Source organism: Paramisgurnus dabryanus, chromosome 5, assembly GCF_030506205.2.
Source record: "Paramisgurnus dabryanus chromosome 5, PD_genome_1.1, whole genome shotgun sequence".
Taxonomy (NCBI): domain Eukaryota; kingdom Metazoa; phylum Chordata; class Actinopteri; order Cypriniformes; family Cobitidae; genus Paramisgurnus; species Paramisgurnus dabryanus.
The window spans coordinates 10,102,522-10,117,722 of record NC_133341.1 but is presented as its reverse complement, the minus strand read 5'-3'; the positions used below and the strand labels follow the sequence as shown (position 1 = coordinate 10,117,722).

The 15,201-nt window shown below is 42.8% G+C and overlaps 1 protein-coding gene and 2 long non-coding RNA genes across 3 annotated transcripts in view; 2 read left to right on the top strand and 1 right to left on the bottom strand.

The window, feature by feature from the left end:
• The window catches only part of tmem8b (transmembrane protein 8B), a 216,939-nt gene that overhangs the window by 28,079 nt on the left and 173,659 nt on the right, over nucleotides 1-15,201 (top strand). The window lies entirely within an intron of this gene.
• LOC141282229 (uncharacterized) lies at nucleotides 5,793-7,329 on the top strand. Its single transcript, XR_012336751.1, has 3 exons — nucleotides 5,793-6,307; nucleotides 6,738-6,874; nucleotides 7,198-7,329. It is a non-coding gene; the product is annotated as an uncharacterized lncRNA (long non-coding RNA).
• LOC141282228 (uncharacterized) lies at nucleotides 6,970-15,032 on the bottom strand. The gene is made up of 4 exons (XR_012336750.1): nucleotides 14,469-15,032; nucleotides 13,835-13,928; nucleotides 7,687-7,819; nucleotides 6,970-7,604 (listed from the first exon to the last, which is right to left on the bottom strand). It is a non-coding gene; the product is annotated as an uncharacterized lncRNA (long non-coding RNA).

Sequence of the window (15,201 nt, the reverse complement as noted above, 5' to 3'; positions counted from 1 at the left end):
GTTACAGTCCAGATACATAGATTGCTAGGCTATTGCTATGCTATCTACAGTTTTATTACAAACAGCAACCAAAACTACAACGTAAAATTAGTGTAGACTTTAAACATCAATGTTAAAAGTTTTTACCAGCCTTTGTATGGGAACCTATATTCATTCATTCATTCAACCCAGTGCATGCCAGGTTTGTGCTGTGGCTCTGAATTAAAAGTGAATTAAAGAATAGAAATGAAAAGAGGTTGCATGTTTTGCCATGTTATTAGTCTATAGGTAGCATTATAGTGGGCTCTAGCTCTATTGTGTTTGGTTATGTGTACCATAATTTACCATACTTTTACCAGATCATTTGTCTACGTTTATAATTCTGACAGTTATTGTATTTTGCCATAAGTCTTCACTGTGCCTATTCAAAGCTCGAGGGCAAACACATAACTTCTAGATTTATAAGCATCGATAAACTACATTTTAACATTTTTTAATGCCTAGTCATACTTCTGTTACTTTGATGAAAGTAACTCAAAAGTAATGCTACTCATTACAGTTCAGAGACAGTAATATTGTAATGTGACTAATTACTTTGAAATTACAGTAATTTGTAATATGTAATGTATTACACTTTGTAAGTAATTTTCCCAACACTGTTAATCAGTATAACGTAGACATCTGTAGACATGTGGCAGCTTCAGCCATTTGCAGCTATGAAAAGTTTGGCGGCTGCAGCAGCCATTTAGGTTTCGGCTGAGCCGGCTAGCCAGCCAATAACTTAATCAGCCAGCCATTATTCTCAAAACAAACGGCTTCGGGGTCTACTTAGGAGACCTTTTGGTGTGATGCAATGGGTGAAAGACCTGCTTCTGGGGATGATGAGGAAATTTTTTAATAGTTTTACTGTGAAAACTTTAAAATCACGGCGTGCTAATTTAATCAATGTTGCTAAAAATACAAATGTAATAAAGAAAAAACAAATATAAACTGCGTACTAGCCAACCTTATCAAAAATCAGATTTTTAGGTGACTAGTGCACCAATTCCTATTTTTTATGTATTTCCACACACCACATTAATCACAGCAATGTCAGCAACATGTACAGTATATATTGTATAAGGTACACTCACTGAAAAAGGACGGTACCTTTTCAAATAGTACACATTTAAAAAAAAAGAGTGCATATACGTAGCTTAAAAGGAACATAATGGTATCTCACACAGTAGGTTTATATCTTTATCTAAATGGAACATTACAAGAAGTATGTACAGAAAATTAAAAGCTGCTTCTGGAAAAAGTCAGTATTTAATGATGACATTGGCAGACCGTGTATTTTACACCTAGGCCTTCAGTGATGTCCTGATATAATCCACCGCTTCATACCACCATTATGACACCACAGCTATAGAAACCATCAATATTATACAGAAACGCATATAACAAGTCGTTGCATCACAGACGGGTATCTCATTAAGCGAGAAGGAATGCTATTTATATTTAGATTCTTGCCCGCAATTGCAGGTGTCTCGTGTCAAATATCATTCACATTTGTACTGTTATAATGTCATAACTACCTCGCACCTCATGTTAAAAATATCCGATTCATACCAGAGTACTGCTAGTGGGCGGGTAACCGCCCACATGTGAATGATAGTTGACATACCTGATGGAATGAACCATTAACACTTGATGTAACGGGTGGAATAATATTAACGTGTTATTTGCTGTACTAATGCAGGTCAGAAATCAGTAGGCACGGGTGGACGGCGGGTATAAAACCCTAGACAATTTCAACTCGATTCCGTACACGCTAATAATCCTGTGCATATTTGTGTTCACGGTCTTCAGAGACACCCACAATCGCGGATAGGTATCTGAAGCTGTGAGAGATTGCATGTGTCTTGTGTCAAATACCCCTTTCCATTTACTATTAAGTCAGATACCTGTCTGTGATCACTTGTGTGTCAATGCCCTTTACTTACTGTGATAACCGCAACTGTTTTGTGTCAAATACCCTTCATATTCATACTGTTATAACATTAGATACTTTTGGCTGGTAGTGTATGTTTTAACAAATAATTAAATGGACTTCCAGTCCAACCAGTGAAAGGAAAAGTTATTGTAGCTAGATTTGGAGTCTCCAACTCAAAATCGGATTGGTTAAGCAACAGCTTCATTGCTATTTATTTTAAGCTGCAGGTGCCGGCACTGTTGATTCTAAGGGCAGATTTCTTGGACCCTGGCAACACATGATGGCTGAAATATATTTGGATAAAATCTCCAACATAAAATACACTACTGGAAGCAGGGCAACCAAGAGAAAATGGATGGAATTAGACAAGAGACTATTGGGAAAAAATATATTACGATTAATTAATATAATTGTCCATTAATTTTTATTAAACATCATTGATTCCAACGTCATCTCACTGAAAGTCTTCTTATAGTCATACAAATTTGATTAATATATTCGTGTCCATGGCACGACATTCAGCTTTTTTGTGCCTTAAGCATGAATGTCTTTTTTGTGTCATTTTATGTATTGTTTTCTCTTTTTTCCCTATTTTTAAATCATTGTTGCTTGGGGTTAGATATGGGGTTTGGGTTAGGATGTACTTTTATGTATTGGTTACTACATGTTTTTTTCCCCGCTTTTAAAACTATTCTCACCTGGAGTTGGGGTTAGAGTTGGGGTTTGAGTTAGGATGTCTAAAAATGTAACAGAAAGTGATTCTAATCCCAACCCCAACGACAATGGTAAGAATATTGAAAAAACTATTTGAAAACAATACATAAAATGAAACAAAAAAGAAAGTTGTGCATCAGACACGAAAAACTATTTATAGATATTCATGCGAGTGACACGACAAAGACATTCGTGCTCAAGGCACGAAAAATGCTGAATTTCTGCCATGGACACGAATAAATTAATCAGATTTTTTGTGACTATAACCTGGTGATTCTGACGTTTAGACCAGCAGAAAAGGCCTTGAAGGCTCTGACTGTCCATCACTGAGTAATGAGGACCTCCCTTTGCTCTAAACACATTTTGAACTCTTTTTTTTAGGAGACTGAAGTCCTGAAGTCATTAGATTAGAATTAGAAATTAGGCTTCCATTCCATTTAGGTTTAAGAGAACCAGGTTTTAATTGTAATGGGAGGTCACACTTAATACTTGCCCCTTTAGAGTAGATTATAAAATCTTTTTTCTTTTTTTAATACTGCATACAAATTTCCTCTATATTTAAGAGACTTATTGTGACTATGCCATCGCTAAAACAACAAATCTAGTTGACTGTAAGGTGATGCGCACACCAAAGCTTTTTTATGTGGCTGAAAATGTCCGGCTGAAATAAAGCTCCTCCAATGTTATTGGACAGCCATGTGAGAACTGACATTGACGACTTAAGCTTTTCACCCTGAGTTGAATATTTTTGAACTCTTGGCGCTCAGCACTGAGCATGGAAAAACCACATAGCGCCAGCTTTTAGCGCGGAAAAAACTGGCAGCTGGTGGCTTTTTTGAAAAAAAAAAAAAACGTGCACTTCCATTTAAACAATTAAAAACATGCTCAAGCTTTGGTGTGAATGCCCCCTAAGGCAGCATATTCAACAACACCATGTTGCTTGAAAGTCCTTTAATCAAGGATGCACGCAAAGCACAGTATATATCTCTATTGTATTGACTTGACATTGATAGTAGGCTTCTTCTTTTTCGAGATCTTAAATTGATGAGAGCCAAGACATATAGTGTGTGTGTGTGTGTGTGTGTGTGTGTGTGTGTGTGTGTGTGTGTGTGTGTGAGTGAAAGAGCGAGAGAGACAGATGCCGAGACAGAGAGATTTTGGCAGGCCTGTTTGTTTGCCCTTGAACCAAGCCAAGTCTTGTGTTTACAGCCACTACTGATCCACTCCACGGCACTGCATAGATGAGCGATATGAGACTCATTAGCCGTGATTGCATTTATCCACTTCTGTGCTCCACTGGCCGGTGACAGCTCAGACTAGTGACTGATAGAAATACAACAGGGGTCAAAAGCAGAGAAATTACCCTGTTGAGTGAAGGATGTAAACGTTTTGCCAGCTATGTATTTTGTGGGTCTGGCAGTGTATTTTGTGATGCATTTGTGTACAGTATATTGCAGATGTTTATAGGAGTTTTCAGAGCAGAAGAAGCGGTTAAAAGGAAATAACAGATTACTAAGTTCATGCTTTGTGTGACAGACTATAATTGTTTAAACATGTGATAATATTTTTGACTAAATTACATTATTCGTGTTCTAAGTGGCACTCAGCATAAACAACCGATTAAAATGCATGATGTATACCAAGACTGCATGTGATGTGTGTGGCATAATATATATAATATATGTCTCTATCCAATATAGGCAGGAAAGTACATCACCAACACACCATTTTGCTGCAAGAGATTTTACGACATAATTATTTTAAGTATTTGTGCATGCCAGATTTTGTCTCAGTTCCATTAGAATTGAATGTATTAGCATGAAACCCATCTGCTACCCCTTAATTTTTAGATCAAGTTCCTTTTCATTTAAAATAATCTTGTGTACCTTTCTTCTCCTTACAGCCAAAAACACACTTTTTCTTTCGTGCCATTGTTGAGTCTTGATATAAAACAAAGCTGTCAGATGAAGTGAGGACAAAAACAACAAATTTCCCTGGCAAAAATAGATTTTAAATATATGCTAAATACATTTTCTAGAAAGTAATGAATTTGAAAATATATTTATTTTTAACCTTTCAAAATGTTTTTCAAGGGAAGCAAATAAATTTCAAATTTTACATCCCATATGTCAAAAAAGTATTTTTTGCTTGAATATATTTTAAATATATGCTAAATACAAGTTAATTCTATATGGTATATTTTTGAAGTTAAAAATATATTTAATTGAAACCTTTTTAAAATGGTTATTTTTATAGGTTTGTAACATAAAGTTTTTCTTCCAATGCAACGTGAATATATTTCCTTTTAAGGGTTAAATATATTTTTAAATGCTTTACAATTTACTTTGAAAATATATTTCTAAATATACAAAAAATGGGAAAAATATTTTGGTGAAAAATATATTTTTGTATACATATTTCAAAATATATTTCAGCGAATATAATTTTGTATATTTTAAAATATATTTTTTTGCCGTATGGACTTCTAGCATGCTTGGTTCTCGCTCTCCCGCTGATTAACATGTGGGTGTGCTTTTCTGGGGGAAGTACCCATAAAAGAAATGATACGTAAGGTCTACCCATGCTATGTAAGATGTACCCATGTTTTTCGAAAAAAAAAAAAAAAAATTCCCGAAACTTGTAAGAACCCTGGTGAAGTGCATTCAGCACAGAAATAATCTGTCACACGTCCAACTGCTTTTAGCCTATTTTTAGCATGAGGAATCCAACTCTTAATCTGTAGCTATGTTTCCATCATCATGATTTTATGCGCATTTTGAAGTATCACATCAAAAACAAGTGATGGAAACTGCAAATTTCAATGAAAAATCCCTTAATGTGCAAAAAGGGTTTTACGCTTGCTTGAGGTGTTTTTTATTTAATGGAAAAATATTAAATGTGAATATTGGGAAATGGAAACGCTGACCTAGCAAACATTAAACCCACGCGACTGACCGTCTAGCTCAGGGGTCTCCAACCTTTTTGTGAGCAAGGGCTACCACAATGGATAAAACAATCTGGGGGACAACTTTTTCATATAGTCTACTCAAATTTTTTTTGTTTTACTTGTTGATTTTATTTTATTTTAGTTGTTGATATGTTTTAGAAAATTGCTTAAAATGTTAAAGAGCACCAATTATGCTAATAAATTAGCACGTTAGCACGTTATTGTAATATCCCATAGTACATACATGTTATTAAAACTTGAACTAATGCACTGTGAGTCTTATAAATTGCTTACATACCTCACCGATTTCTGCATGTCTGGAAAACGCTCGGTTTAGTTCCTGTCTCCGCCTCCCAAAATGTCTAGTGTATTCAGATTGGTCAGATGACTACTCAACTGTTATTGGTCAACTGGGTTCGGCGTGTGTTTGAAAGGTTACGCCCCTGACTACGCGTGGATTTTCCTGTTCTGACTGAGAGTCACAGGCAACGTAAACAAGCGCTATATTTCTCTATAAACGATGGTGTCTGTACTGCCTTACCACTTCAAGCTCGATCCAGAGAGTTCAGACGGCCGTTACGATGTAAACGATCTCCGTCAATGAACGCGATTGGATTTAACTTTTTTAGGTGTCCTTAGCTCTGCCAGAATGCTAAACGAAGACGAAAATGTGTTGCAAAGACATCCAAAAGGTAATTATAACGTACTACATTACTTTGCAAACTATATGGAAACACCAAATGTAGCACATAGAAGGTTTTATTTGAAATGATTATAAAACTATTTCACTTATTAACATTATTTTACTATAGTAAACTTTATTATAAAAGACCGCTTACATACTATATTACTGTGCAAACTATATGGAAACACCAAATGTAGCACATAGAAAGTATTTGTTGAAATGATTATAAAACTATTTCACTTATTAACATTATTTTAATATTGTAAACTTTATTATAAAAGACTGTTACATACTATATTACTGTGCAAACTATATGGAAACACCAAATGTAGCACAAAGAAAGAATTAATTGAAATGAATGTTCTACATTATTTCACTATGGTAAAGTTTATTATGAAAAACTGCTTACTTATAAGTGCTATGTTTTTACTTATTAGGTTTTAAGGAGAATGTAACAGGTTCCAGGGCCTCTTACCTGCGTGATTCATCATCCAGGTTTTGCACAAATTGTCTAAATCCCTACACACAGAACATTTATTGTACCGACTATAAGCCTTTGAGGTGCAGGACTAGAGTAAGTTTTATTACATTTTTAAACCAATAACACTAAAGTATCATTATAGTAACAAAGTACCCAAAAGAACAAAAGATGCAACTTTAAAGAAAATATAATAGTCAGTCAAAAGTTTTTTTTATTTATTACAAATATATATTTAAATGTTAAACAATATACAAATAAACATACTTTAGTAACCATATTGTGCTCTTGTTTCAAAAATTGTTCAATTCATTTCTTACAGCTATCTATTCAGATAAATGGCATATCAAAGCTTTGTCAGCTGGTGCTATCTAAGACGACACTATAAGGTTATCATCCTGTCGTGTGTTGTTCTCCAGATACGCTTGGAGCTTCCTGATCAGATCGGTCACAATTTTGGCTTTCGACGACCCCTGCACTGAAGATGGCATGCAATCACGTCCTCCTTTGAAGGTCTCTCAAACTGTGATGCCAGGTCCATTGGAATCGGGGCTTCCTTCAGCTTATCTTCAAATACCTCATCAAACACAAGCCTGATCACATCATCCACATAACTGTACAAATATTGCAGTCAATAAATCTTTTGTTTAGATAATTTATTTCCCTGCTTCATACATTAAGTTTTTAATTATGAATGTATTTGAAATAAAACATTACTGCTTACGGTATGTCATTTGTGTTTTGGGAACATAGCCTTGTACTTTCCCTCTCCTGCTTTTGTTACGGCTTGGTGACATTGTAATGGATGGCTGCAAGGTACAAATACCTGTAAAATATAAACAAGCAATTAATTTATTGTAAAAGTAAATACTACTTTATTTAACACAGTTACTAAAATACTTAAATACCTGCACAGCATTCCAATAAATGAGAAAATCATTTTTTTTTGCTGCAAATCTGAAATCTCAGGCTACGGACGGCAAAGGCATCCACTGATGATGATGATGGAAACATTGTGAAACGATGCTACTGTCTGGGTTCCTATTATTATGCAGAGAAAAAAAACTTTGTCATCATCAGTTATACATTTAAGACTGGTAGTGGTTCCCTTTCAGTCGGTCACTACGACGTCACGTCGTGACCGACGAATTGGGAACTCGCTTAGAGAGACCAATCTGCTTCGTTTACTACAAAAACGCCAATGAACTTGGCATTGAGATATTTGCATAATGCTGGCGCCGCCCCGCCAGGTGCCTTTATAAGCAGCAGGTGCAAATAGGGAAATTAGCTTTTTCGCTTCGAAAGCCGGCTTTATCTGCTACTGAGAAGCTACTCTCTGCTCTTCTGGGAACGGTTGCTGAAGTTGATTGACAAGCAGTACTAACACAGCGGACGCTCGCAGTATTCCACGGCTCTGCATCTTTTTTGTTTTGAGTTTAGTGTGTGCGTTGCCTTCCCTGTGCGCATCATCAGCTGAGCACCTAAAGAGTGATTTCCCTAAAAGAGTGATACGTGAGAGCTCTGTGTCTTTTTAAAGGCAGCCACTCTCTCGTATATGCGGGGATCAGCGTCCTTTTCAGGATAGCTTTTCGCCCGTGCGATCTTGGATGCGAGAAGTATAAGGGTTCCAGTGACGGTCACGAGCGCTGTCTTCGTGCTCAGGCATCGAGCACTCCGGGGCTGCGTTCGTGGAGAGTTTCTGTTCTCTCTGTGAGAGCATAACCCTCTTGGATTGCGGAGACGACTGTCGTTTCTACGGGAACGCTGTCCGCGCCTTTGCAGTGCTGACGTCGCCATGGTGCGGCTGTCAAGCGCTCGCAGGGCGCCCTTCGCGTCACTACGCTGAGTAGGATGGAGGATGCGTTCTCCACCTACCGGCCTTCTCATCCTCAGCCGGTTGAGGCTCCGGTGGAGACTGCAGAGTCGTGTTCTACGATGTCTGCCGAATCCATTGGACCTCCTTCTGGTCCCGTCACTTCTGCAGCATCAGAGGGGTGTCCATTTTTCCTCCGAGGCAGAGTCGTTCCGGAGATGGCGGCCGTGCCCGCGAGCGGCGGAGACGGTAGAGTTGGAAAGGTTAACCCCTCTCCGCCCGAACCGTCCCGCCCACATGATTGGTACTTCGGAGCTGCTCGGGCCTCTCGGTCCTCTCCTCCTGTGCCTTTCTTTCCCGCGGCACGAAGAGCTGACGTGATTTGCGGCCGTCCGGCCGTTCAGCTTCACCCCTCACCTCCCTCACCAACGGAGCCGCTAAGGGCGGGGACCCCTTCAGTGGAGCGGGATGCGTTCCTGGAGGGACCACCCAACCCTTTCCTCCCGTGTTTGTAGACAGTCGTCCGGTTACGGACGCTGCCCATCAGGCATGTCGGAGAGGCGGCTTCGGCCCTGCACGCAATAACGTTGCTGCAGGCTCACCAAGGCTTTACGAGGGAGCCCGCGACCTTCAGTCGTGCGATGTCCACCACAGTGGTTCAAGATCGCCACCTTTGGCTGTGTCTGGCTGACATGACGGACGCAGACGAGAACAACTTGAATGCTCCTGTCTCACAGACCGGCCTCTTCGGCGAGCCAGGGGAGTCGGACAGCTCCGCTGCGCAGACTGAGGCGATCTCCTAGGTCATGCCCCGGCGGAAGAGAGCTGCCCTTGGTCCACCACGCCGGCTCCTCAGTCTGCCTCTCGCCGTCGGCGTCCTGCGGCGACCACCTCCGTTCCCCTCCTCGGACCCCATCTCGGCAGCGCAGGGGAACCGGTCGTCAGCAGCTCGCCCCGCCCGCTTAGCCGCTTCCCGTGAAATTCGGGAGTTTAAGTGGCCAGTGAAGGGCGACCCGGATTGGCAGAGGATCACTCTTCAGGAGATGGAGCTCCTTCCCCCGATAGAGGGTCGGGTGGAAAATCCTTGGTTTGCATATGTTCCACCGGCTGTTCGGCCGGTACCCACTTAACCACACATAAGAGTGCATTCCTCTTCCCTCTCTAGGTCTCCGGAGGATCGAGAGAGCCGTGAGCGGGTTCACACCAGCTCCCCTACCTCTCCTCTATCGCCTGCGGGTGACCTGAGGAGTCCGAGCTCTCCGCTGAGGAGACCGGACCACCAGCACCCTCATCGGAGTCTGCACTCTCCGTAGAGGAGACCAGACGACCGTTACCCTCAGCGGGCTCAGGTCAGTGTCACACACACATACTGTAGATGTTTATGCTGTCACAGCAGACGCACCGGCAGTCCCACCTGTCTCGCTTCGCTGCCCCACCGCGGGTACTTCGGTAGTGTCGTTATTTCTCCTCGTACGGTGCCTGGGTGCTTGGCTTCAGTTCCCAGCCCGTTTCGTTGGGTTTTACGCACGATCCGCCTCGGTTACGAATCCGGCACTCCCCAAAATTCGGGCTTTCGTTTCACTGTGGTGAAAGCGTCCGATGCACATGTACTGCGTGCAAAAGTCGATATCCTGTTGGCGAAGGATGTTCGAGCCGGTCCCTCTTACCGAGATGATGATGATGATGATAGGGTTTTTCCAGCCTTTATCTCATAGTACCCAAAAATACGCGGTGGGTTACGATCGATTTGATTTACGCACCGGCTCTACGAAGGTGTTCTTTTTGGATGATAACGCCGAGGCTCGTATTTCAATATTCAGATCGGTTTGCAGCCTTAGACCTGTAAGACGTGTACTTTATGTGTCCATCTCCTCTCGCTTTAGACCGTTTTTTCGCTCTGCGTCCTGGGGTGGGCATATTAATACTAAGTACACCGTTCGAGCTGTCTCTCTCTCTCCTTGTCTCCATGTAGTCACGGCATTAAAATATCAGAGAGAGAGAGAGTTGTTCGCATTCTGCTTTTATGTACGTCGACTTATAATAGCCCGTTCTCGGCAGACGTGCGCGAACACAGAGAGTTAATGCTTCGGCATCTCGCTCGTTTAAGTCTTCAGGTCGACTGGGAAAGAGCAACTTTGCCCCGTGCAGAGGTTCTTTTTTCTCAGTATGGAAATAAGACTCGATCGACTAATTGGCGTGTTTTATAAGAGCGCGCAACCTAGTCAGTTCTGACTTGCCTCGGTTTAATTCGAGGGAAGTACGCGGTCCCTCTGAAACAATTTCAGAAGCTCCTGGACATATGACAGCATGCTGCGGCTGTGACATCCGCCCGAGCTGCTTCATATGAGACCGCTTCAGCGTTGGCTTACGATCGAGTCTCGAGGAGAGCGTGGCACACCGACATACACCGTGTAAACATTACACCTGCGTGTCATCTCAATTTTTCCCCGTGGTAGACCCGGCATTTCCGATAGAAGATGTGCCCCTGAGGGGTCTCCTGGCATTCTGTATATTGCAATGCCCTCAGCACGGGATGATCAGCCACGTATGACGGGCTTGCAGTCTTAGGGGTGTGCATAGCACCCCAACTGCCGCGAGCGGTGCGCTGTATATCTGGGACTTGTACGCTCCGCTATGGAGATGCGAGGGAAGGATGTATTAGCCGACACCAATAACATTGCGACTGTTGCGTTATTTACCGTTAAGGCGGTTTTGCGCTCTCGTCACCTGTCGCATCTCGCTCGTCATCTCCTCCTTTGGAGTCAGAAGCATCTGAGGTCCCTTCGTGCCATTTACATCCCGGGTACGCTCAATACAGCGGCAGACGCGCTTCCCGAGCTGCGCCCCCGGCGAATGGCGACTCCACCCCCAGACGGTCCAGCTAATTTGGAAGAAGTTCGGTTGTGCGTAGATAGATCTGTTTGCGTCGCCGGACGATACCCACTGTCGCCTATTTTATTCACTAACCGAGGGCAGCCTCGGCGTGGATGCGTTGGCACACAGTTGGCCGCGGGGGATGCGTTAATACGCATTCCTTCCAGTGAGCTTTATTGCGCACACTCTGTGCAAAGTCAGGCAGGACGAGGAGAGCCTTTTATTAGTCGCCCCGTACTGGACTCCAGGAATTGGGTTTCAGAGTTAATGCTCCTCGCGACAGCCCCTCCCTGACGATTTCCCCTGAGGAAAGACTTTCTTCTCAAGGAAGGGGCACATTATGGCACCCGCGCCCCGACCTGTGGGATTTCCATGTATGGTCGTTGAGCGCGCGCAAGGTTTAGGTGATTTATCGCAAGCGGTATCTAACACCATCGACGCGGTTCGAGCACCGTCCACAAGACGGGCTTACGCGCTTAATGAAACCTTTTTCGTCACCCGGTGCTCTTCGCAAACGCGAGGACCCCAGAGAATGCCCATTAACATTGTGCTTTTATATCTTTAACATAGGTTAGATGGTAGGCTGTCCCTCCGCCATTAAAGTTGATATCGCCGCTATTTCTGCTTATCACTCACTTATCAACGGCAGATCAGTTGGCCAGCATGATTTAATTATTATATTTTAAGAGGCGCTCGCAGGCTAAACCCCTCGCGCCCTCCCTCTTTCCGCCTGAGACCTGTCCATGGTGCTGAAGCCTTCAGGTCTCCCTTTTGAGCCTTTGCAGTCTACGAGTCTGATGTTTTTATCAATGAAAACTCTGACCCTGATAGCATTGGCCTCCATGAAGAGAGTAGGGGATTTACATGCATTCTCTGTTGACGATTCGTGCTTTAGTTTGGTCCTGCTGTCTCACTGAGACCCAGACCAGGCTACGTGCCCAAAGTTCCCACCACTCCCTTCAGAGATAAGGTGGTGAGCTTGCAAGCGCTGCCCCCGGAGGACGCAGACCCAACCATGGCTTTTGTTGTGCCCCGTACGCGCACTGCGACTCTACGTGGATCGCACGCAAAGCCTCAGGACCTCAGACCAGCTCTTTGTTTGTTATGGTGGCCAGCAGAAAGGGAAAGCTGTCACTAAGCAGAGGATGTCTCATTGGATAGTTGATACTATCGCCCTGGCTTATAATCTTCAGGGTATTCCTTGCCCCTTTAATTTGAGAGCGCACTCCACACGGAGTGTTGCCTCATCTTGGGCTTTAGCTCGTGGTTCCTCGCTAACAGACATCTGTAGAGCTGCTGGTTGGGCGACACCTAATACGTTCACTAGATTTTACAGTGTTCGTATCGAGCCTGTATCCTCTCGTGTTCTTTCCTCACCAGGGGGAGCACGGAGAGCAGTCTCGCAGGTCGGCTTGCAGCCTCCAACTGATGCTTCATAACTGTGTCAGTATGGAAGGCCTTCAGAACAAAAATGCGTAATGGTTTGAATTGTTCTTCCTCCGCTGCCTTGGCAGCCTTTGTTGCGGAGCATTGGCTGTCAGCCTTTCACTAGCTGTATCCTCGCGAACCTACGTGTCTGGCTCGGGCTCCACATTGTGTCCCACCGGGTTCCTTTGTGAGTATTTTTCCGTGGGGTTAATCCTACCAGCCCACGTTTCCCTTAGCAGAGCACTGCTTTGCTTACACAGCCACGGCTGTCTTTATTCCTCAACTACGGTTGACTTCGCCCACCATTAGCCCTTAAGACGGGTGGTGGCTTCCGCAGCGTTCCTATCCCGCTCAGGTAGGGCGCTTCCCAGTCGCTGGCACTTCTGTGGGGTTAAAGGAACATCTAGTGCCCGGCCTTCTGCCCTAAAACCTACCTCCTCCTCCTTAAGTGGAACCGGAGGGCTTTTACGCAGTCACTGGAAGAGGTCAGCCCCTAGTGGCGTTTTGATAGGGATTCCCAATTCGTCGGTCACGACGTGACGTCGTAGTGACCGACTGAAAGGGAACGTCTCGGTTACGGATGTAACCCTCGTTCCCTGAAGGAGGGAACGGAGACGTCACGTCCCGTCGCCACAGGTGCTGCCACCTGCTGTTACGACCGGTCACACTTTCTCCCGGCTTTCTCAGCGAAAAGAAGCTAATTTCCCTATTTGCACCTGCTGCTTATAAAGGCACCTGGCGGGGCGGCGCCAGCATTATGCAAATATCTCAATGCCAAGTTCATTGGCGTTTTTGTAGTAAACGAAGCAGATTGGTCTCTCTAAGCGAGTTCCCAATTCGTCGGTCACGACGTGACGTCTCCGTTCCCTCCTTCAGGGAACGAGGGTTACATCCGTAACCGAGACGTTTCACTAGGTAAATACATAATATGTGTTACACACCTTTGCTCCTCATATGCCAGTCTGACTCCTTGTACTGTGTGTAATGATGTTGCATGTTTGCATACAGTGTAGAAGGATGTGTACAGCTGCGAATCTAGGATATAGACAAATAAAACAAACATGTATTCAGTCAAAAAGAAATATTATAACAATAGAGTACAACGACTATAAATTGTTAGACTATTCATTAAAACGTAAATGTATTACATATTACATGGCCCAACATTAGCAACACACATTACGTGTTTACTTCGTTTCAAAATCTAAGAAAGCTTCAAGTAAATACAACAGTAAAATACATATAACTTTAAACAAATCATCTGTACTTAGAGTTTCTTGAGTTTGATCATGAGAACAAATTTTACCGGTAACAGTTTAGCTGGCATTTGTATTTGTATTTATCTTAGCAACTTAGCAAGTTTGTAAACATGTCTAAACCAACATCGATAAAAAAACGAAAGCCTGCATAATTCAACATACACGTGTGTAAATATGGTACGTTGTTTATGAAATACAGTATTACAACACAAAACAATTAGCTTGCAAGCTTAGCTCTACACGCACATTATGTTAATCTCCGGTTACCGGTTACGTAACGTACAGTAAAAGGCAAATAATAAACATGAATACTTACAGTCTGTGATCCAGAAGTGCACAGTAATCCAACTTTCAAGAGGAGACGTCGCGCAAATCCAGCTTCGGTTCATGAGAAGCAGTTATGGTGAAAACTCCGTGAACAACTTCTGACTGGATTTTTCCGGAACCGTATTAAACATGATGTCCTCTGTGGAAGTCCATAAAGTGCTATTTTGCCCTCGCATCTAAAGAGACAGCGTCTACTCGAGAGATTTAATCGCTTAAACAATGAAACAAGAGTTTGCAAACAGAGTCAAAGCAGGGACTCCCAACCCAACCTCCGCCATTTTAGCTCTCTTCTGACTCAGCGCTCCCCACCCCACCCTCGTCTTTGAGGGCGTACCCAAGCAAAGCAGAGAGGGCTGAACTATGACAATGTTGGTCTTATCTACGTCACTAATCCCAGGAAGTAAACTGTTGCCTACAATCCGAGTGTTTTTTGTAGTCCTCGAACGTTAGAGACGATAACTCGCGTCATCGTTTTCTTTGAGGTATGTACTTTTTGAATATCGTTAGCATGTACTAATGCACACTTACACACAAAAGGATGTTTAAAAACATGTATCCCATAATAGGTGCTCTTTAACATACGTAATCCAGGCCAAGCTTAGCTGTTTCCGCTGTCGTTGGCTTTAACATATATGGGGCTCGACGTTGTCGCAATGTCCTTGCTGCTAGTGTCTTTAAAAATGCTTTTCATTCAGTTTGGCAATTACAAGCTGCACTTCTAA